The sequence below is a fragment of the Phascolarctos cinereus genome, unplaced genomic scaffold, assembly GCF_003287225.1.
Source record: "Phascolarctos cinereus isolate Bilbo 61053 unplaced genomic scaffold, phaCin_HiC Scaffold_3;HRSCAF=262, whole genome shotgun sequence".
In the NCBI taxonomy this organism is placed as follows: domain Eukaryota; kingdom Metazoa; phylum Chordata; class Mammalia; order Diprotodontia; family Phascolarctidae; genus Phascolarctos; species Phascolarctos cinereus.
In genome coordinates this window covers 120,336,286-120,360,986 of record NW_027555736.1, presented here as the reverse complement: position 1 = coordinate 120,360,986, position 24,701 = coordinate 120,336,286, and positions in this window count along the sequence as shown.

Here is a 24,701-nt window from a genome sequence, read left to right as displayed (position 1 = left end):
GTTGTCTTTGGCATTGGTGGATTGAGGAGTCTGGAAACCTCCACAGCTGCTGGAGATTCAGTCCTCTGAGGCCTGCTCCAGGTTTGCTGTGGCCTGCGCGCCCACACCCTGCACTCCCAGCTGGGTGCGATACACCTTTCTGATCAATCATCCAGGTTGTCTTGGTCTGGAAATGTGTTTCACTCTGTCTTTTTGTGGGTTCTGCTGCTTCAGAACTTGCTTAGAGACATTTTTTATGAATATTTGGAGGGGTTTAGAGGGGAGCTCAAGCAAGTCACTGCTTTTACTCCACCATCTTGGCTCCACCCCTCAGTTGATTGTCTCTTACCCTGACATGGGAGCATACCCCAAGGCTTTCCAACTCAGTATGATCTGCCAGAATAAATGTTCCTCTGGCATAAACTTCATGAATTCAAGGTCACTTCTGCTTCCCAATAAGGCACCAGAATGGTGAATGTGTTATAATTATAATCAAACCTTATTTTTGTAATTCTTTACAATTTCCAAAACACCAGTAACTCAACCGAGTACTCCCTGCCTCTTGTCTTATGCCACAGAGCCTCTTCTTGTGAATTGGTTGATATAGCTATTTGTCTATAAGGTCATTCACTCCCCTCCCTCATCTAGTCCTTTAGTTTAGGAAAGGGAGCAGAATATCTAGAAGCAAGGACATCAGACTTGGAAACAGGATACCTTGGTTCTATTGCATTTCCTTCTTGGAGAATCTTACTTCCAAGCAGAACTCAGGAGTTACCTCAGCCTGTAGATATTTCCTGATCTTATAAATTGCTAGTTCTCCCTGTCTGTCTGTCTCTGTCTCTCTGCCTCTCTGTCTCTGTCTCTCTGTCTGTCTGTCTGTCTCTCTTTCTCTTCCCTCCTCTCCTTCCCTCTCCCCATCCCCACCTCAATTCCTTTGTATTCTTTGTAATTTGCTTCTAACCTGGCCTCGACAGCTATCATCTGGGGAAACAATTCTTGTGGATAGGGGCTACCTATCCTAGCAACTACCAGCCAACTGCCTCCACCAAGATAGGCAAGCCAGACTAGCAGGAGCAACAAGATGCCCTGAAGAAGAGATAGGAAGAGGCACATGCCAGTTAAGTCAAACCACCACCATCATATTGAATATTACCTTCCATCAAACTCCAATGGAGACAGCCCATGACCCTCAACCCAAGAGACTTGGCAATGAAACACTTCTCAGGCCAACAGACTTGCTTCCAGTCTGGGCCCCCACTACCACAACTGGAGGGGCGGTGGTGGTGGTAATCACTCTGAATAAGTGTCCCCACCTTCCTTACCACCTCCAATAGCAACTGCTGACTAACTGCTACCATTAGGTAAGTAATCTCAAGAGCCTCAAGACAGGTAGTGCCATGCCCCCCAGACCACCAGTTCTGCTTCTAGCCCAGCCCTAGCAGCCATCATGCAGGGAAACAACACCCCTGGAGCTGCTTCCTGGCAACCACTACTACAAGCGCTATAGCCATGGCTACTGAAGACCCAGAAAAGAAAGTTCTCACCCCCAAAGTCCTTGGCACCATCAAATGGTTTAGCATCAGAAATGGGTATGGTTTTATTAGTGGAAACAACATTAGAGAAGATGCATTATCATCTGTCTTGCCACTTGTGTGTGATGTGTCCTCTGTTAGAACGTGAGTTCCTTGAGAACAGGGACTATCTTGATTTTCCATTTGTATCTCCAGTACATAGTATAGTGCTTTACAAATAAGTGTTTAATGACTACCTTCCTTCTTTCCTTCCTCCCTTCCTTTTTTCCTTTCTCTCTCTCTAACTTTCTCCCTTATTCTCTCCCTTTCTCCGTTCCTTCTTCCCTCCTTTTACTTCTTTCTTCCTGCTTCTTTTCTTCCTTCTTTCTTTCTTTCTTTCCTCCTTCCCCTCCTTCCTCCTTCCTTCCTTCTTTTCTCTCTTTCTTTTTCTTTCCTTCCTTCCTTTTTTCCTTTCTCTATAACTTCCTTCCTTATTCTCTCCCTTTCTCCATTCCTTCTTTCCTCCTTTTACTTCTTTCTTCCTGCCTTCTTTCTTTCTTTCTTTCTTTCTTTTTCTTTCTTTCTTTCTTTCTTTCTTTCTTTCTTTTCTTTCTTTCTTTCTTTCTTTCCTCCTTCCCCTCCTTCCTCCTTCCTCCTTCTTTTCTCTTTCTTTTTCTTTCCTTCCTTTCTTTTCCTTTCTCTATTTCCTTCCTTTCTTCTTTTCATTCCTTCTTTCTCTTTTCTTCTTTCTTCCTGCCTTCTTTCTTTCTTTCTTTCTTTCTTTTTCTTTCTTTCTTTCTTTCTTTCTTTCTTTCTTTCTTTCTTTCTTTCTTTCTTTCTTTCTTTCTTTCCTCCTTCCCCTCCTTCCTCCTTCCTTCCTTCCTTTCCCTTTCTTTCTTTTTCTTTCCTTCTTTGCTTCTTTTCTTTTAATTGCCACTGGTACTAGACACATTTTCTTCTATAAATAAGAGAATAAATGATATTTACACTGCCTACTTCACAGGATTATTGGGAGGAAATCACTTTATAAGTCCTAAAGCACTATAAACATATGAACTATTTTATTATTCATTCAATAGGCATGTTAGCTAAGAACTGCACTAAGACTTTTGGGACACCCCGTATATTGAGTATCTAGGCTAGGGCATGTGCAATGCTTTATAATGCAAGTTCTCTCACTAAGCCTCAGTTTCTCCAGAAAAAATGAGCTCCTTTATGCTTGGCTTCCTTTTTCCTCTCTAGAGACAGTAAGAGCTTAAATAAAGATAATATCTTTCAGAGATTCTCAGAGACAAGCCCTAGAAAAAATATATTGCTATTATTGCCCTAGCACCCAAGTGCTCATTCAAGCCTTCCTCTCAGCTCCTCACACACTTCTCACCATCTGCCCCCTTTCCCTGTACCCATTGTGATCGATTCCCTAGCTCACATTAATTGGAACTTGCTTGAACTGAAATGGGTATGAGTGATTTACTATTTTCTTTCAGGAAACAGTGTGAAGCTGACCTGCTGTTGGTTGCCAGGCAACCTTGATGACTGAACAGGAAAGACAAACTTCAGGGAAGAGGTGGGTGTGAAAGTCTTGTTAGCAGCTATTGAATATGAGGCTCTTCCCTCCCCCTTAAGGTGCAAGAACTGTCTGGATGGCCTTGTCTTTTGATTATTGTGGCTGTCTCCGTGAACAGTATGTGTATGTCTGTGCTGTGTTAGAGGTGGCCGTGGATACTCCCAGGTGGAAAATAAGGCCTTCGAGGAAGAAATAAGTGTTAGAGATTCAGAGAGGTAGCTGGAAGACCCCTGGAGACATCACTTAGCTAAGTGCCATGCATTCATTCTGTTTTCTTAGTCCTTGATTTCTCTCCTACATACCGAAGAAGGTTTTGCCACCCAGCCTTCAGACATCATCAGACAATTACACTATGTTCTCACCTATCTTCTTGCTGAGGGTTTTCACTTTCCTTTCCCAGACTGTACAGCCTTGTTTGCATATCTATGTGGCTAACAGGGCAAATCTCTTAACCCGTTATTAATATCCCTTAATATTCTGTAAGATATTCTACTATTTGTATTGTCTAGATCATTAGAGTTCAACAAGTTAAGATTATTGTAGCTGTCTTAATTTCTTTTTTAAAATCTGAATTTATACATCACAAAAAGAGATTTATATACATACAGAAGAACACAAAAAGAGGATTCTATATGAACAGGGAATCCACATTTCATATCACTTGCTTAAAAAAAGAGTAATAAATTCTAGACTTTATTTTCCAAATTGCCCCACTTGTCTGTGCTTCTTTCTGAACATCTTTTCATTCTCTTCTGTGCATTTTTTAAAATGGCGTAATGACCCTCTTTTTTTCTGTCATTACTAAAGTACCCCTTTATATTCTCATGCTTTTCTTTTTTTTTCCTTTTTTAGAATCAGGAAGTTTGTTTTCCTTGTGATCTTTCCCTCCCTGCTGCAATCCTCCTGCTTAACCTCATTCCCTCCCTATCCAAGTGTGTTTCCTTGTCGAGTCTGATAAATTCCTATGCCAAATTGTATGTGTGTATTTAACCCTCCTTCATTATAGTTCAGATAAAAATGAAGTTCATATTGTGCTCACTTCCCCTCCTTCCTCCATGTTTGAGTATTCTTCTTCTCATGTATTCCAATCATAAGAAGCCACACTTTCCACAGACTTCATCCTCCTTTCTGTACCAGTATATCCTTCCATTTAGCCTGCCTTTTATTTCCCTTCTTCAAAACCTCATAACAAAAGCAATACCCTGACCCTCCATTTTTCTTTTCTTTTCTTTTCTTTCTTTTTTTTTTAAACTCTAGCCATATCCTTTGAAGACATTGGGGTTCTTAAGGCACATTTGTTTCTTCCTCTTTGTTAGAATGTTATTAGGATTTATATTTGATCCAGAACTGAAACACATTGATCATCATCTTATAGCTCCTTCCAATTGCTCAAATTAATTTACCTTTCTAGGTTTCTCTGGACTCTTGTGTTTATATTTCAAAGTTCCCACTCAGCTATGGTCTCATGGTCAGAAATGCTTGAAAGTCCTCTATTCCTCTAAAGATTATTTTTTTCCCTTGTAGAATTAACTCAGTTTTGCAGGATTGGTTATCATTAGTCATAAGCCCATATCTTTTGAGTTTTGTAATACTGTATTCCAAGTTCTCCTCTCATTTACAGTAGAATTTGCCAAGTTGTGTGCATGTGTGATCCTGACTCTCGTTACTTGGTAATTAAGAGTCCTACTTATTGGATGCCTTGCAGTATTTCTTTGACACGGAAGCTCTGAATTTTGGCTATGAAATTCCTAGGACTTTTACTTAAGGAGTTTCTTTCAGAACTTTACTCTCTGAGATTATTTTTCATCATACATGCACACATATATGTGTATACACACATATGTGTGTAGATCTACCATCTATCTATCTATCTATCTATCTATCTATCTATCTATCTATCTATCTATCTATCTATCTCTTTTGTGTGCCTAGTTACCTACATGCTATCTCCCTCATTATAATGTTAGCTCCTTAAAGTCAGGGCTGATTTTTGCCTTTCTTCTGTCTCCACCACTTAGTATGGTGCTTATCACACAAACACTTCTTTTTATAATAAATTTATTTATTTTTAGTTTTCAACATTCACTTCCATAAGATTTTGAGTTCCAAATATTCTCCCCATCTCTCTCCTCCCCACCCCAAGATGGAATACAATTTGATATAGGCTCTACATATACGTTGATATTGAACCTATTTTCACATTAGTCATGTTGTAAAGAAGAATTAGAACCAATGGGAGAAACCCAGAGAAAGAAGAAAAAAAGAGAGAGAGAGCAAATAATGTGCTTTGATATGCATTTAGACTCCATAGGTTTCTTTTTTTCTGGATGTGGACATCATTTTCCATCATAAGTCTGTTGGAGTTGTCTTAGATACTTACATGGCTAAGAAGAGATAAGTATGTCAAAGTTAGTCATCACACAATGTGGCTGTTACTGTGTACAATATTCTCCTGGTTCTGCTCACTTGACTCAGTATCTGTTCATTTAAGTCTTTGCATGTTTTTTGAAGTCTGCCTGCTCATCATTTCTTATAGCACAGTAGTATTATATTACATTCACATACCACAACTTGTTCAGCCATTCCCCAAGTGATGGGCATCCCTTCAATTTCCAATTCTTTGCCACCACAAAAAGAGTTGCTATAAATATTTTTGTACATGTGGGTCCTTTTCCAATTTGTGTGATCTCTTTGGGATACAGACCTAGAAGTGGTATTGCTAGATCACACAAACTCTTATAGACCTCACTTCTATTTAGCCTTGTACTCTACCTAGACAAAAAAAAAAGGAAGCCCAGCCTATAAGTCTCCATTTTGTTGCTGGAGAAACTGAGGTCTATTGAGGAAATTAACTTTTAAAGTACTGTAGACTGCTTAAAGGAGATCAGAAAACTGTACATAAGCCTAAAAACTAAGAGATGAAGGTGAGGCTGGAGAGTATTCCAGGCATGAGATCAGCAGGTGCAAAGGTATGGAGACAGACAAGTGGGACAGTTAGCTGCATCATAGAATGGGTGGAAGGGAATAAAGTATAGGAAGAGTGGAAAGGTAGGGAGAAGCAAAATCTAGGGCATAAAAACTCAAATCGTAATGTTCCTCACAGCATAATTCCTGTGAATGTCTCTGAAAGAATGTCTTCTTAAAGAGAACAAACTTCTGGGAGTTTTCAATGGAAAGAAATAAATTTTGAGAGTCTTATGTTGACTCTATGTTGTGGAGATGATCATTGTTCAACCTGTAGGAAAAACCATTGAGGCAGAGCTCTGAGCCAATAGCACCTTATTAAAGGGTCCATGAGAAGAACCTTAAATGCCAAATAGAAGGCTTTAAATTTGATCTTGAAAATGATAGGGAGCCACTGCAACACACTGATAAGACCTGTGCTTTAGGAAGATCATTTTAGCAGATGAGAGGAGAATGGATTGGAGTGAGGATTGACTTGAGGCAAAGAGACCATTTAGAAAGCTATTGATTCTGCCATATCCAAAAATATTTTTCATTCTGCATCTTGAATCCATCACCTCCCTGTCAAGATGTGGATAGAATGCATCATCTTTGGTCCCTTAGAATCATCATTAGTCATTTCATTGATCAGATTTCTCAAATCTCTCCAAGTTGTCTTTATAATGTTATTGTTATTATATAACTTATTCTGATTCTGCTCACTTCATTTTGTATCAGTTCATACAAATCTTGTCAAGTTTCTCTGAAATCATCTTTTTCATTATTTCTTATAACACAATAGTATTTCATTACATTCATATCCTCTAATTTGTTCAGCCATTCCCCAATTGATGAGCACACCTTTAGTTTCCAGTTTGAGACCAAAAAAAAAGAGCTACTATAAATATTTTTGTACATATGAGTCCTTTTCATATTTCTTTTATCTCTTTCTAACTCTAGGTACAATAATGGTATTGCTGGCTGAAAGGAAATGGCATACATGGTCTAGTAACTTTAGGGACAGAGTTCCAAATTGCTTTCCAATGTGACTACACAAATTTACAATTCTGCCAATAGTGCATTAATTTGCCTGTTTTCCCTTGGCCTCTCCAACATTTGGTATTTTCATTTTTTGCCAACTTTGCTAATCTGATAGTTATGAGGTAGAATCTCTAACTTGCTTTAGTTTATATTTCTCTTATTATTAATGACTTGGAGCACTGTTTCATATGGTTATCATGTAATTTCTTCCTTTGTTAGACTGCAAATTTGTAAAAAAAATTGTTTTTCTTTTTTTTAATTGCTGGGGAGGATTTCAGGGAAAAGAAAATATTCATTGAAACTGAGAATTATTAAAAATTATTATTTTTGTTAATTAAAAAAAGTTTAAAACAAAAAAACCTTTTATAGTAGTCCATGTGAGAGATGATGAGGACCTCAACTAGAGTGGTAGGTGTGTGAATAGAAAAGAAACATATACAAGAGATGTTGTGAAAGAAGAGGATTTGGCAGCAGACTGGATATGTGAGGTGAGTGAGAACGAGGACTTGAGACTGTCACAAGGTTGCAGACTTGAGAGATTAAGAGAATGGTGGTACCATGGACAGTAATAAGGAAGTTCTAAAAAGGGAATGATTTGGGAGAAAATATCATGAATTCTCTAAGGTTCTTTGTGGTTTTGACATTTTATGATTCTGTCATCATATCAGGTGGTTGCTATCACCCCCACCAACAAGAACCATGCAGCCTACAGTTGGGGACTCCCTCCCTCCTTCCTCCCAAATCTCTCAAAGACTATATATGTATGTATGTGTGTATATATGTGTGTGTGTATGCACACACATACATGTATATATACATATACACATACAAATATTTATATACACATATAGGAATATATACATATATGTGGGATTTATAACACACACACACACATACTGCTGTCATTAACATAGCCTTAGGATTATTCCTGTGAAAGATTCTGGTTTCAGATACCATGTATAACCTGGAAACCAAAGGTTAGTAGTTTGAATCCTACTTTAATCTTTTCTCTTTAGGTAGCCAGCTGGAAAAAGGTGGGAAGTTAGTATTTTGCTTTCCTTTGGGGTGGGAAAAATAATGAAAGATTTATAAGGAAGGTCTCTATGTGCATGTGACTCGATCTGAGAACAGGTGAGAGGACAATGCAGATAATAATGGCATGGAAAAAGGTTTAAATTTTCAAGTGAAAGTGAGGTGACTAGGAAGAGACGTGGACATGGGGTAAGGTTATGTCCTCTTATGATCCAACTTGTTACCCTGTGGTGGGCTTTAAATACAATTTTATGTTAACCAGATATGGCAGCTGTAATCCTTGCTGCTGGGGGAGGCAAAATTTGGTGCATTGCCTTAGCTTAGGAATTCTAAATTGAAGTAAATAGTTTTTGCTTGAAGATATATCTTGAGAGACAACCTTGTGAAGAAGCCATTTCAGTTTTGGATAGCTCTTAGTATTAGGAAGTTTTTACAAATATCAAGCCTCTATTACCCTCAAATTTATTCCAAGCCCCTCTTACATCTTACATATATACTTTGTTCTTTAGGTCTCAGGTCTTCATTATTCGTAGTTGCTTTAAGAGGCACCATCTCTCTTCCCTGGACCATCAATACCCTGAAGCTCTGGGCTCCATGGCCTTCCCACCCAGATATCTGATTTACTGCTTTCCCTCCTAACTTCTACAACCAAGGGATTACCTGGAGATTTACATTCACAGCTTCCTCCTCTTCTGAACAATTTGCAGAGACTTTAGTCTCCCAGGTAATATTTTCTAGGGCCCAGAGCCACTATGGAGCGTAAAAAACTGAATGCAGAACAAGGTTTCAGAATATCCAAGAAAAGGATTTTTCATTTAATCTGTAATAAAGCATTAGAAGTTAACAGATTGACTCTCAAGAAGGGAAATGTGTGTGCGTGTGTGTGTGTGTGTGTGTGTGTGTGTGTGTGTGTGTGTGTATAGATAGATAGATAGATACATAGATAGACAGATACATAGATAGATCTATATACATACATCAATACCTACAGATCTTAGACCACCATCTTACCCTAGGGATTCTACAATGGAGAATTCTTGAAGATGACCTAACCACATAAACTGGAGAAAGAGACTGCTCTATGTTTTCATTTGGGGAGTGTTTTTGTTTTAGGGAGAAAATATTATTTCAGAATGAAATCCCAAGCAAGGCTGCCATAGGATGCAGAACAACAAAGAGAACCATAGAACCAAAGATCTATAGCACATGTAATATGATTTCCAGCTTGTGATTACGGAAAAGGTAGTTTTTGTGTGAGTTGCCTAGGAAACCAATGCTGTAGAATAACTGTGATCACCTCAAACAGTAACCAGAGGTCTTAGAGTTGAGTTCATTTTTCCTTCTCCAAGACAGGATTTCCTAAGTATGCTAATCATCTCATTAATTATTGTTCCACCAGGGACAGTCACTTCTGCCAGCCCAGGGTGCTGAAGCTTAACTCCCAGATATGCCTATCTGCTGGAAGTCAGGATCTCAACTTTTGCATATCTCAAATCATTTGCCTCAATGATGAACTAGTGGATGGCTGCCACAAGCTGCTTCCTGACTCTGCCGTTTTACATTGAAAGGCTGCTTTGATGGATAAGACAGTAAACTTGTCATAGGTAGGATTTATGTGCAACATCAAGAACCAAAACCTTTTCACTAAGCTTGCCTGGGCAGAGGCCCTTGTTTTTACAGCTGAGAACACCCTACATCATGAAGAGAGGAAGCATCTTCATGTGTCATCTTATACTCAATCCAACCATCAATTAAAAGTTACACTTCATAGTTACCTATTTTGGATTAATCTATTCTTAACTCACTCTATATTCTTTTTCATTACCCTCATATTTTGTGTAATACTATTTATTAATGTTCAACATTAGTATAACACATTGTACTTTTAATGTACTTTGTAGTACATGGATCCATTTGATTTTTTTTCTGAGGCAATTGGGGGTTGAGTGACTTGCCCAAAGTCACACAGCTAGTGTTATGTGTCTGAGGACACATTTGAACTGAGGTCTTCCTGACTCCAGGACTGGCTCTATTCACTTCGCCACCTTGCTGCCCTCGTTTGATCTTCTTAACAACTCTATGAGGATGGGAGGGCTGGGATTTTTGTCCCGTAAGACCTAAGTGACAGGAAAGCTGAGTGAAATTGATCAACACTCTGTGGTGAATTAGTGACAGACCTGAGATAAAGATTGGTGCTCCTTTTTCTTGGTCCTGTACATGTTTCATCAGGACAAGTCGGTCCTTATTGCTATGGACAACAATTTGAGCATTAGCCAAGTATCTGAGAATGATATACCATATGATTTAAAAGATTCATTTCTAGATAGGTAATAAACATTCAAAATTGACATCAATATCTGATGAATTCCCACTGCTGAGTGATTCTCAAGGTATGTTGATCTGGAGCATTAGTGGCCTACTATAAGAAAAAGGCCTGCTTTGGGAATGGAGAAGCACATAGTCATCTGAGGAAAAGCAGCTTCAGGGACTATGACCCCAAACGATAGAAAGAAGAGCCTGTTATAGATTCCTGAAAGGCATTGACCCTTGGAGCCTAGCAGAGAGCTACACCCAACATGGACCTCCCTTATAAATCTGCAAAGGACAAAAAAAGACTTCAATCAATCAATAAGCATTTATTAAGTGTCTACTGTATGCCAGGTATTGTGCTATTATGCTGAGTGCTAGGGATACAAAAGGAAGGAAAAGACAGACTCTGCCTTCAGGAAGCTTACAATCTGATGGGAGAGACAACATGCAAACACATATATAAAAAGCAAGCAATATACAGGAAAAATAGAAAATAATTAAAAGAGGGAGGGCACTGGAGGGGTTGGGGAAGGCTTCCTATAGAAGGTAGGATTTTAGTTGAGACTTAAAGGAAGACCAAAATGTCAGTAGTAAGGATGGAGGAGAGAAAACATTCCAGGCATGAGGGACAAGTCAGAGAGAATACGTGGATCTGAGAGATTAAGTGTCTTGTTAGAGGAAAAGCCAAGAGGCCAGTCACTGGATCAAAAGGGTATTGAGGTCTAAAGTGTAAGGAGCCTGGAAAAGGAGGGAGCTAGGCTATGAAGGGTTTTGAATGCCATAAAAGAGAATTTTGTATTTGCTCTTAGATGTAATAGGAAATTACTAGAGTTTATTGAGTAGGGGATGTGATATGATCAGACCTGCATTTTAGGCAAATCACTTTAGTGATTGAATGGAAAATGGATTAGAGTGGGGAGAGACTTGGGACAGGCAGAACCACTAGCTGGCTATTGCAGTAATTCAGGCATGAGGTGATGAGGGCCTGCAGTAGAGAGGTGGCAGTGTCAGAGGAGAGAAGGGTTGCAAAGGTGAGATTGAACGGCCTTGGCAACATATTAGATTTGAGGGGGTAAGAGAAAGTAAGAAATCCAGGATGACTCCTTGTTTTTGAGCCTGAGGAACTGGGAGGATAGTGTTGTCCTCTACAGTAATAAGGAAGGTAGGAGGGAGAATGGTTTAGAAGGAAAGTTAATGAGTTCTGGTTTTGGACACATTGAGTTTAAGGTGTCTATTGGGTGTCTAGTTTTAGATATCTGAAAGGCAGTTGGAAATTGGAGGTCAGGAGAGAGATTGGTGCAGGAAAAATAGATTTGAGAATCAAATTAAATTAAATCCATGGGAGCTGATGAGACTACCAAGTGAAGTAACATAGAGGGAGAAGAGAAGCAGGCCCAGGACAGAACTCTGAGGCACACCTACAGTTACAGGGTGCGATCTGGATGAGGATCCAGTAAAGGAGACAGAGAAGGAACGGTCAGATAGGTAGGAGGGAAACCAGGAAAGAGTGGTGTCCTGAAAATCAAGAAAGAAGAGAGTATTAAGGAGGAAAGAGTGGGCAACGGTGTCAAAGACTGCAGAGAGGTCAAGAATGATGAAGACTGAGAAAAGGCCATTGGATTTAGCAACTACAAAAGCATTAGTAAATTTCAAGACAGTAGTTTCAGTGGATTGATAAAGTTGGAAGCCAGATCATAAGGGGTTAAGGGGACTGTGAAAGGAGAGAAAGTGGAGGCATCTATTGCAGATGCCCTTTTTAAGGAGTTTATCTACAAAAAGCAGAAGAGACATAGGATGATAGTTAACAGGGAAGAAAGGGTTATGTGAATTTTTTGTTCTTTTCAAGATAGGGAGGATGAGCATATTTATAGGCAGTAGGAAATGAGCTGGTAGAGAGGGAGAGATTGAATACAAATGAAAGAGTGGAGATGAGAGAAGGGGAGATGGGATTGAATAGAATCACTTGAACATGTAGAGAGGTTAGCCTTGGTAAGACCAGTTCTTTATGTGAGACAGGGTTGAAAGAAGAGAGAGTGGCAGAAGGCACTTAAATGATAGGAGCCAAGGAAGAGTGAAGGAAAGTGAGTTCATGGAGAATAGCCTCAATTTTTCCTATAAAATATGGAGCGAAGTTCTCAGCTGAGAGAGTGAGCAGGGTAAGGAGGAGAGATAGCGAGCCATGGGAGGTTTAAGGAGGAATGAAAAGGTTTGGAGGAGCTGCTGTGGAGAGTGGCATAGTGATGTAATGAGGCAAGTATAAGATTGCCTAACAGCAGTGAGGGCCCTGTTGAAGTTATATAACACAAATTTGTAGTGGACCCAGGCAATGGTTTTGTGACTTTTTCTACCTTCATTCAGCAGCACACATATAGGATCAAAGGTGATGAAGGGTGGGAATGATCCAAGGCTAAGGTTTGTCTGGGCAAATTTGATGACATGATAAGCGAAGTAGGGATTCAAGATATGAGGACAGTGTGGAGTTGAATTGCTTCACCGAGGAATAAACATTCAGAAAAGAAGAGAGAGTGGCTAGTGCAGGGGAGAGGGCCTAGGAGACAATTGAGGAGTCAGGGGATTGGAGGTTACAGTGTGGATGAAGAATAGGGTTATGTAAGGGAAGGCAGAAGAAGTGAAAAGCTAATAGACTATGGTTGGATAAGGGGATTTTTGAATTCTTGAACATGGAAGTGGTACATTTATAAGTGATGGCAAGATCAAAGAAATGACTATCTTTGTATGTGGATGGGTAGAATGGAGGAATAGTTCATGGGAGATAAGAAGGTGAAGAACTGAGTGGTTAGGATATTTGAGGAAGAATCAATATGTATGCTGAATTACCCTGGTATGAAGGCAATTGGGGAAGAGAAGAAAATTGTAAAACAGGTATCAAACTCATTGAGGAAGGAAGGGGAATAACTTAGGGAGTCTGTAGACAATAATTACCAGGACTGTACCACTCAGTAGATATGAATAGCACAAAGCTCAAAGGAAGGGAGGTTAGTGAGTGAAGAAGGAAGGGAGAGAACCTGGAAGTGGCAATGGGGAGCAAACTTCAACTCAATTCCCCTTCCTTAACAAATGGCCCAAAGAGAATGAGTGAAGATGCAGCCAGTACTGGAAGGAGTATCCAGGGAGACTCTACCATCAGGGAGAAATCTAGGTTTCAATGAGAGCTGGGAGGTGGAAGGAGTGGGAGAGGAATAGATTTAAGATGAAGGAAAGTTGGTTGTCTATAGAACAGGAATTCCAGAGGGTATAGTGGAAGGGCTGGGTGGAGCTGTGATGAAACTTTGGGGTAGGAGAATTGAGGGGGATGCACTTCAAGAGCAGGAGTTAAATATTCCCTATGTGTATGCCTCTCTACCATTGTACTCTAAGTTTGTCTGTTGTTCTTTGTCCTTCATTTTTTGAAGAGGACCATAACATGGGGAAAGTGATGTCATGACTTGCAAGTGAATTGATTTAAGTGAGGGAGGGCTGTGCAAAGATACCATGGTGTCTCACTTTCTCCTCTAGAGACATCTGCATGCAGTGGCAAGATATAGGTCAGGACAATTGGAGATGGCCCCTGAGGCTAAGTAAGAAATGAGGCAAAGAATGGCATTTTTTACCTAGTAAAAAAAAATCCATCTGGGAGGGGAAGACTCTCAGTATTTCTGGCCAAAACAGAAACAATGGCTATTTACACTCACTCTGAGCCTCTATTCTTCCCATGGGTGTCATGTGTATTTGTTAGAAGATATGCTCTGGTTGTTGTTGTTGTCATTTTGGTGGGGGCAGGAGGGAAATGTATGTACTAACTCTTCTCAGTAAATACTTTCTTAGTCAATACCTTTTCTAAAAGTTAAGTCTGGAAGGCTGAGTGTTAATGGGGAGCACATCAATGAGGGCTTATAAGCGACAGATGAACTGACTAGAAGTATAGTCTATCACTATAATCTTACTAGGAGGCCAGTTACCTTCTGGAGACCCCAAACCACAAATATGAATATGAGTTGAGTGAGTGTCCCCAGAGGAGCCTATTCAAATAATAGGAGTGGTGGTGGTGGGGTAGTACTGATGGTGATGATGATGATGATGATGATAGCTAACATTTATATAGTGCTCTAAGGTTTGCAAAGTGCTCTAAAGTAAGATTGAATGTCGGCCAATCCCAGAAGCCTGGGAGTTGGACTAGGTGATCTCTAAGGTTTATTCTAGCTTTAGTGTTCAATAGCTCTGTGAAATAATTTTTCACAGAGTTACCATGGGGAAACATGGTAGCTATATTTAAGTACTTAGGGGCTGTCATACAAAGGAGAGGTTACGTTTATTTAATTGGGCCCAGAGGGAGAACAAGGTGCATTGAATGGACAAGTCTCAGAGAAGCAAATATAAGTTTAATGTAAGGAAAAACTTCTAACAGAGCTTTCCAAAAGAATAATAGACCGCTTCTGATAGTTGTGAGTTTGTCCTTACCAAATACCTTCAAGGAAAGGATGTATACACACTTGTCAGATATAATTCCTGTTCAAGAACATCATGAGCTCCACAGTTCCTTACAGCTCTGATATAATGTGCTTTTTGATTAATTGGCACAAAGCATTGTGAGCTGAGGCTCTAAGGATCAATACTAAAATGTCAAAAGTTGGCCAGATGAAAAGTAGTTGAGAGAACCAACAAGAATGCCCACACTAAATGATAACTTTTCTCTACTGGGATTGGAGAACAGGCTTTGCAGGAGGATGAATCTGTTGAGGATGAATGCTTTGTATTGAGAATGAGTAGTTTAGTGGTAAGAGCAGTGTAGACAAAGTTTTTGTTTCAGTTCTGTCACCAGCTATCAGTGTAACATTGACTAAGTCATTTTCCCTCCCAGGACCTCACTTTCCTTATTTGTAAAAGGCAAAGTTGCACTCTACCTCCAAGGTCCTTTCCACCTTTGGATATTTTGGCTACTAGCTTCACTCTTCCTGAAATTTAAAAAATTCACATTATGAGCAGATACCAAAATAGAAAAGACAAGGATAAAGTGAAGAGGGTACCCAGGATGGTGAAAGGCTTTGAGTCCATGAAATAAGAAGATCAGTTGAAGGAACTGGTAATGTTTAGAATAGCATAAAGAAGATTCATGAGGACCATGATAACTGTCTTCAAATATTTGGAAGGTTTTCATGTATAAGAAAAAGATGTTTAAAAAAAAAGATGTTTTGTTTTATTTTTGGCCCCAAAGGGCAGAACCAGGACCCATGGATAGAAGTTGTAAAAAGACACATTAAGGTTTGATGTCAGGAAAAACTTCTTAACAATTCAAGCTGTCTTCAGGTGTAAAAGGCTGTCTTTACAACTGGTTGGTTACCTTCCTTGGAGTCTTTCAAGCAGAGGTTGTATAACTGCATATTTTTTTAATATTATAGTGAGGATTCATTTTGCATATAAATGGAAGTAGATTGCTGTTCAGCTCCCTTCTAACTCTCAAACTGGTTACTCTGTGATTCCAGGAGTTTTAACCAAGAAAAACTGGTGTGTATTAGAAAGAACATTGGATTTGGATATAGAAGATCTAGGTGCAAGTGCCATATCTGCTACTTGTGCAACCTTAGGTAAATCATTTTATCTCCTTGAGCCTGTTTCCTAACTTGGAATATAAAGGAGTTAGACTAGAGGGTCTCCAAGACTGCTTCTAATTTTAAATCCCAAATTGCTTTTTTAGGGGATACTCTCATTAATAGAATTAAAGAAACTTATGTCACTAGGAAATTATTAGTTAAGCCATTAGGATCTAAAGGTGACAGAAGTAATGGAAATTAACAATGGTGTTTGGGAATACACATGTAGGACACTTGGGCTTGTGAGGAAGTGAAAGAGGAGAGTCTATATAAAGAAGGCATGCATATATTTGTGGATGTGAATATGAGAAGATATTTGTGTGTATGATATATCAGTATAATTTGTCTCTGCTGGTATTCATACAAATAACTGTGAGAAACACAGAGATAGAAACATATACTTTTATAAACATAGTTAAAGCAGATATCCTCTTTTATTACTATTGACATAGGAATCATATACATATACTCCCCCAAATGCTCATGCCAAAATAGACATAGAAGCATAGGTTTGTGAGAACAAGACACTAAACATGGAGATGAAAGTGAAAAATTATTTACTTAAACATTTTCAGAGGTGTTACCAGATACCATTTGTTTGACTAAAATTTCCTCCTTCATACACAAGGTGTTCCAAAAGCCTCAGTGGAGTTTTAATAGCTTAAAATATTTGAAATAATTTTATTAATATAATAGATATTTTTAATAGCTTAAAATTGAATGAGACTTTTCATATCACCCTGAATTTTATAGCTCTTTGTTTCCATTTAGACAGTCTGATGGTCTGAATCTATGACTATGTCTTCAAAATACCAAGAAATCAGGACCTAAGGTGAAAAATCAATTAACTGCCTGGTCTAAATAGTGTCAGCTGAGTTTGTAAGTACTGTCAGGGCCAGGTCTTATGCTTGTATCCTCTACTGATCTGCATTATGTATTCAACAGAGGGGCAGCATGGATAATGGAAAACAAATTCTGAACTTTCCAGGTAGATGTAAGTTCAAATCCCACCTGGTAGATTTAATAACTATGTGAATAGGAGCAAGTCAGTTAATCTCTGAGCCTGAGTTTCTTCATCTATAAAATGGAGATAGCAATATTTGTGAGAGTACCTTCCTAGCAAGGTTGCTGTGATGCTACAATGAGATGATGTATCTTCAGTGCTTTTCCAGTTTTAAAGCCCTATGTAGGTATTTGTTATTGGTTAATGCTAGTAGATCAATTGTATATGTGTGTTTTTCCACAGGTGGCCATTTTTTGATTGAGCTAATTGTTGTGGTCCCTTCAGAAGCCTATGCCTTTATGTTCCATCTGGTTTAGGCTTTTCTGAATCATACCTGCCTTACTGTTTATCTGCAAGGTTCTCCTTCAGTGTGTTTGTGAAAGTGCATGAATCAGTGTCTGCTTACACGTTTCTATGTGGGTAGGTGGGAAAGATGGTAAATCAAACATCCACAAAGGGATGGAGAAGGAACTAGGACTGCCATGCTTCCCTTTGTAAAAAGAAGCTTAATTGGTCTATTCTTGTCTTGCCCTAGCAGCTGCCACCAGCCTTCCTCAGGTTCCCTTCTTTTCAATTTAATCCTGTGTGTCGGGGTCAAAGGGATATTGGAGAGAACACCATCTCTAGCTCCTACTCGGCCTTCTGACCCTGTAGTGCCTCTGCCAGTGTCCGAGAAGGCTGGTCTCACCATAATTACTGGAGTTCTGTTCCTAATCCCTGGCAAGGAGCTATGGGGGAGGGAAACGAAGAATGAACTAGAAGGATGGCTGTGGTGCGTGCAACTGACATTTACAATCTGTTGCCATGGTACCATGGGGACTTTTGTTTTGAAATGGGTTTTATCTCCTCCCTCTCTTTCAAAATGACGTCATGCATGTCCGTGGCATTGACAGGCCACCTGTGGGTTGATAGGGGTTTAAAGAGACTTCTCCAGTTGCAACAAGAGCCAGTGCTATTGTCTCTCCGAAAGCTATAAGGGCTGTGGTGCATGCAGGCTAGACTCCGGACCCAGCACCTCCCTAAAACTCGAAGGCAGTGGCTCTTCACCCAGGGGAGGCCAGTGGGGATGGGGAGGGGAGGGTATTCAGGTATAAGCCCCTGTACATATATACCTCCCTCTAACCCAGACCCTCACCCTATTCTTCGTGCTTTGCTCCCTCCCCCCTTTGGGAAGAAGCAAATAGGTAGGGTGTGTGCGCGAGGAAGTAGACATCCTTATATACACATCCCGAAGTTGTGAGAAGGAATAGACACCTTCCCTCATCTCCAGGACAGGAGCCAGGTAAGGTTCTAGCTGGGATTCCCTACTTAACCCGAAACACATCCCCTGAAGAGGGCAGGAAGCGGCCAGATGCCGCCTGGATTGAGGGTGGGAGGAGGTGGATCTGGGACTGGGAAACAGGGGACTATAGGCCACCTTTCACAGTTCCTAAGAGCTGGGCTCTGGATCTGCAACAGGTGGACCACTACGCTGAGCTCCATTGCCAACTTAACCGAAGGTGGAGGAGGAGGAAACGGGAGCGAGAGCGGGAGCAGGAGAGATCTCTGACTGATCAAGGTAATCAGAAACTCGCTACAGAACAGGGCTGCAGCGCCTATCTGTTCCGAGTGCGCTTAGGGTTCAGCCTAGTAATATTTGGCACTCTAACCTGGAAGAACGTTCCCTGGAGATAATGAGAACCCCACACACCTTTCCATAGCTGCAACTCTCCCCTCGTCTTATTTAGATCAGAAATCCGCTTTAAGTTTGCATATTCTAGAGACCAAGCTATCAGGGTCTCTCTCTCAGATGTTTGAAAAGACAGTCGAGTCCAATCTGAACCCTAAATGAAGAGAAAGGCACACTACAAAGTGGACGAGGTTAATTCTAAGCCTCAACACTCTCAGTCTGGCCATTTTAGCCCCTCCCTGAGTCCAGAACTGCTCTAGATCTCCAAGGCGCCGCCCTATGGGGTTGGCACTTGTTGCATGTTGAAAATAGAACTAACTGGCTTCAGAACTCGGTTTCATTTCTCAGGTCACCTCCGCTCAAGATCTCTCGGGAAAGATAAAGAAGACACACGAGTGATGCCTGTAAGGTCCGAGGTTCCTCTACAGAACTAAGGTTTCAGGAGCCATGTGAGGGAGGCTGCAGAAGGCTGGTGATGTCTGTACACCAAAGGTCCAGAGAGCTCTGCTTTCGATACTTGGCAATTATTTACTATTAAAAGGTGGTTTAGAGAGGAGGGTAAGACTGCTGCTGGGGTGTAACCTCTCCAGACAAAGAACTTCTCTTCTCACAGCCCACCACACCCTACCACCACACCCCCACTCCCACTCAAGAAATGATTACAGAGGGTTCATGTAGAAAGCTCGAGGAAGTCCTACTAGCTAAAAAGCAGGGATGTCCCCAGGATTTGGGTCCTGCCTGTTGGGGTATCTACTTGAGTCCTCCTAGATCTCATCCTGGGTTATGGGAATCACTTGCTTCACTTTTAGGTTGTTCTTTTTCAGGCTAAGGTTGAATGCCCTGGGCTACCTGCTCTACCCAATTCCTCTGGGCTCAAGCCACCTTTGTTAATAATTTACCAGGCGGCAATAACTGGTCTTTGTGCGGCTCTAGAGGCTCACAATCCGAGCCTCTCACCAGGCCTTTCTCTTCTCTTTCCTCTGCCCGTCCCCTCTTTCCCTCGAGTCCCTCTTTCTTCTCTGCCCCTCCCCGCTCTGCCCGGCAAGTCCTCTCAAACTCCGCAATTCCAGGAAAAACCAATCCCGCTGCTAACAACTACCCTGCTCCCGGCGTAGGCTTGTAGACTGTTTCAGCACCAGAAGTGCGGACAGCGCCCCGGGAGTACATAACCGAAAGAAGTCCCCACCCCTTTTGCCTCACTGCCTGATTCCTCTAACGCCCAGGGCTAGTAGTTGTCTTCGTCTTTACCTGATTGTGGAGTCCTGTAAGTGAGAAGAATAGTGGAGAAGGGCACGGGTTCTCCCCTAGTTTCCTAGAGTTTTTCTTTTTCTTCCTTTTTCTTTCCTATTTCTACCCTCCACTTCAAACAGAATTATAAATTTGGGCTGAGTTGCAAACAAAAGCTTAACTGGAAACACTGGAAAGGGGTTGGGGAGGAGGGAATGAGAAAAGGTCTGAAGAGGTCCTTAATCATGTTAAAGATGAACTGAAAAAATAAGTTTTGTTTCTCTGGAAAATATCCCCATGGCTATCCTATGCATCCCTTTCTCTCCTGTGCTTAGTATAGAGCATTTGAAATTTCTCACCCTTTCCCTGGACCTCCATTTTTCTGAATGACCCCTGTGGAGTAGCAGGGAGCAGAGCTGGAAAATGAGCTGCTGGTGTAGGATGTGGGAATGGGCAGTGGAGAGCTCTTCAGATAGTGAGAATAACAGGGAAGAACCTTAGATAAGTAACTATAGGACTAATTTAGAAAAAGGCAGAGACAGTTGTCTTCTGCCAGCCGATGGAGACTGGAAAGTCCACTTCTGTTCCAATACAGGTAAGGAATTTTAAAATTCTGTCTCTCAGATGGTAAGAGAATATTTGTTTTATTTTCAGTCTAGTTTTGAAATGTATGATTGAGGTTAATCTTAACTGTATATTTATGCTTGTGTTGTGATCATCCTTTGAGAATGGGAGAGACCATACATCTTTATGCAAGTGAAATCTTTTTAAAAGGAACACCAAGTTAAATCTTAATTAATGGAACCTAGAGGACAAAGATTAAGAAAAATAGTAGATAGATTACTAGGAGAAAGAGGACATCAAAGGAGAGATATCAGAAAAGGCAACCAGAGTAGTGCACTCAGAAGGGGGAAAGAAATTGTTACCTAGCAACCAGCTTTAGTCACATCTCTTGTTGCCTTGGTCACAGTGGGTGGGGTCACTTGAAAAAGAATGCTTTAGGTCCTTTTTGTAGTGGGATGTAGAGGTAATAGGTACTTCCATCTCCAAAAGGCTATTCCCCTGAGGCATTTCTAAGCCAAGTTCCTGCCCTCTGATCCCTATAGCAGATGGGGGACCCCCACCCAAAGGGAGCATCATACCTATTTGCTGGACTTCAAGCTGTGAGGTTAGGGATAGGATTATATAATCTATAGAAAGGAAAATTTAAAGATATTACTTCCCTTTGATGGTTTTGGTATAGTATGCTCTGCTTTGTCTGGGAATTACAGCTAACCTACCTGGCCATGAGGATTGTGATGAAGTATTTTGCAGTTTTAAATTCTAGTCCTTCAGTGACAAGGGCAATCTCTTCTCTCTCCTTTAAAAAAATACTCCCTGCAGGACAAAAGAGAGAAGAAAAAGAAAGCCAATTTCCCCCTCTATCAAGCATAAAGAGAGGTGGATACAATGTATAGGAAAAGATATAGTGAGAAAATCTCCTTTTAGGATCATAGGATTTTAAAGCTGGAAGTTGGAGTACAGGTCTAATCCAGCCTTCCTCATTTTTCTGATGAGGAGACAATTGAAGTGACTTGGCCAAGATCCCACAGCTTTGAAATTATTGCCTCTTCCCCCCCATTTATTTATTTAAGAATAGTTGGGCCATACTACATCACCAAAAGTCAATTCCTCTGGTGGCTTGGATCCAGGGAAGGAACTTGGGGTAGAACTGAAGAATTATATTACCAATGGGGCAGGGTAAGCTCTTTGTGTGATGTAGACTACTTTTAACCTCCATGCACTATAAACCTTTGTTGTACCCTTGATAGTTCAGTAACCAAATAAAGCACTATAAACCTTTGTTGTACCCTTGATAGTTCAGTAACCAAATAAAGCTCAATTTTAAAGGCAGTTAGGATCCTGCATCTCTTAAAACAAAGGACTATCAACATACTTGGAGGTACCAAGATACAATGGAAAGGGTTCTGGATTTGAAGTTCAGAGAACTAGGGTTTGAATTCTGAGTATAGCTGTATCACCTTTAACCTTAAATTATTTAATCTTTCTAGGCCTCAGTTTTCCTCAAATAAAAGTAAAGAGTTGGGCTAGATAGCTTTTACATTCCCTTCCAGCTATAAATATCTGATCCTATGAAAACATTTCTCCCCTTCCTTTATTTTGCTCATCTTCCTTTATCCTAACACAGTTAAAAGTAAACTTCCTGCCTGATCCAAATCTAAATTTAAAGCTAAAAATTTTCTCTGTTAGCTGACAATATTAGTAAAGAGACATTTATAAGGAAAGAATCCTTTATCTCCATGAGTGTATAAATGCTATCAATTACTTTTAAGGAGAAGTAGGGTTAATTCTGTCTCTCCTGCCTCCTGTATCTATTTTGGTTCTCAGCCAGGAAAGATTGACATAGCCTATCCCTTGCCCTAGTGTAGATTTAGTATGAAACTTTCTGAGACATCAATCTCTAATAGCATAAATATTGTCGCATAGAAAAATTAACTGTTATCTCTGTCAATCTTAATTCATTTGTTTTTATGGGCAAAAGGTCTATTTTCCTTTCAAAGAAGAGACACTAGGATTTCATTGGCTTACTGGGGAGAAGTATCCTATTACAGATTGTGCTGTGCTGCCTTCTCAACCAATCAGAGAATGCCAGTTATCTTTCTCTTACTAGTGGAGTGAAAAGAGTACCTTAGTGCTATCAAATATGGTCTGATTCTTGTATATCTACAGAATGATCTGAGCTCTGGGATCTAAGGTGTCAGGCTTCACTTTAACTAACCCAGATTGCAATGCATTTCTATGGCCTCTTTTGTTACATCATTTTCTCTAGTTTAAAGACCAGGCAGCAACCTTGATATATTTTTATTCATTTTATCAGCCACTTAACAAATATTTGCTGAGCTTTAACTGTGTACAAGACATTTAAAAACACGATTTGTAAAATTTCCATTTGTGGGCAACTTTTTGGAAAAATATGTTTATTACAAAGTTTAACAATCAAAAAGTATAGTGTTGCATAGTGTATGGAGATCCAGCCTTGAAGTCAGAAAAACCTGAATTTGTGTTCACCTCTGCTATGTAATGACTGTATGAGTAGGGGCAAATCACTTATCTCCCAATGCCCCAAGCAGCTTTTTAAAACTGTTGCAGAAAAAGGTGCTTATCTTCACTGGGACCCCCATTGATGAAATTATGGTCTGGCCAGGGAATAAAAAATAAAGAAATAAAACTATAGAAAAGCTTTGAGAAACTCAATGGTACAGCACAGTTTTCATCTTCCTAAAAACCTCTCAAAGACTTTCATAATCTAAATTATAAGATAGGCATGAAGCCACAACTTACTCTTCTGCAGAGTGAGTAAAAGACCTGGGTGCTGCTCTTGTTGGGGGTGAGGGGAAGAATCCAGTTCTTTTTTTTTTTCTGGATTCGAAGAAGCTTAGTTGTTATTTCCTTGTGCTTTCAGGACCTGAGGTGGAGGTTCTAGCTGCAATCTATGTCCCTTTCTGGAAGATATAAGTATCTGAGAAGGCACCTAGGAGGCCAATGATATTCTGCACCTAGAAATCCCTGAGTAGACTCCAGTAGCTTGGGATTTTTGAAGATACTTGGCTTTCCAGGGAAGGAAGGAGGGAGAGTAAGAGGGAAACAGTGCTAAGGTATTCAATGATGACATTCCCTTTGTGAGCTATGTTGGAATACAGAAAAGATCTTTTGTCATTTCCTCTTGAGCCTCAACTCATTTTTAAAATCAGGTCCTCCTTGCCATTTCAGGTTCTTACAACTTGCCTGGTATTTGACCAAATCCCTTAACTAAATCACTTTGAAGGTGGGAACATATACCTCTGGGAATAAAACCAAATCAATGGCTCTACCTACGGCCCTTTAAAAAAAATAAACACTCCTAATCATTATCATAATTACATGAAGTGATCAAATTGAAAGACAGATCCATGTCACCTACTGCTGTCACAAGGTGAAAAAAGGAGGAGTTACGTGCAGAAAAAGTGCCATGAAGAAAACCATGGCAACCAGCTTCTAAGGGCACAATTGAGAGTTGAGAGGCCAGAAGCAAGAAGGGAGTGGGGGTTGACAGGTCCAATGGGTACGTCAGTTTTCCTACAGTAAACCATCACCTCTGGAATTCTAGCAGTCTCTTTACCACCACCCTCAAAGTGTCCCTTAAGTAGGAACTATTAGGACCTGGGAAGAAGGTTCTTTTTTTTTTTAAAGGCAATTGGGCTTAAATGACTTGCCCAAGGTCAAACAGCTAGCCAGATTTGAGCTCAGGTCTTCCTGATTTCAGGGCCAGTGCTCTATCCACTGTACCACCTAGCTGCCCCTTATTTGGACCTGGGACCCATGAACAAATTCAGCTACTACCATAGGCTAAGCTTACAAAAGCAAGAATTTCTTGGCCTTATCCAGCTGGATTGACTAGATTGTATCTCAGATTCAGATGGCCAAAGAAATTATCTGAGACCATACAAACCCATTCACTGAAATGAAGTTTCTCCTATGTAATGGTTAGAGGAGTTAAAATTAGATTTGGGGGTAAGGGAATTTCTCAAGGTTTGTATTGACTTTCTGAACACCAAGGTTTTATCTCCCAAATTTGCAAGTATAGAACCTTAATCATGAACTTAACCAGGGGCTGATTGAGGTCAATGAAGAACTGATTTATGTAGTCACAATTAAGAATCAGTGATTTTTAAAAAATGAATTTAATTTCTTGCAATTAGAACCATCTTCTAGTAAGGGAATATTTTGGGGAAACTGGATTAAGATCAGGTTACTTGGAAGTGAACAAAGATCAGAAGCAGGAAGGAAAGGA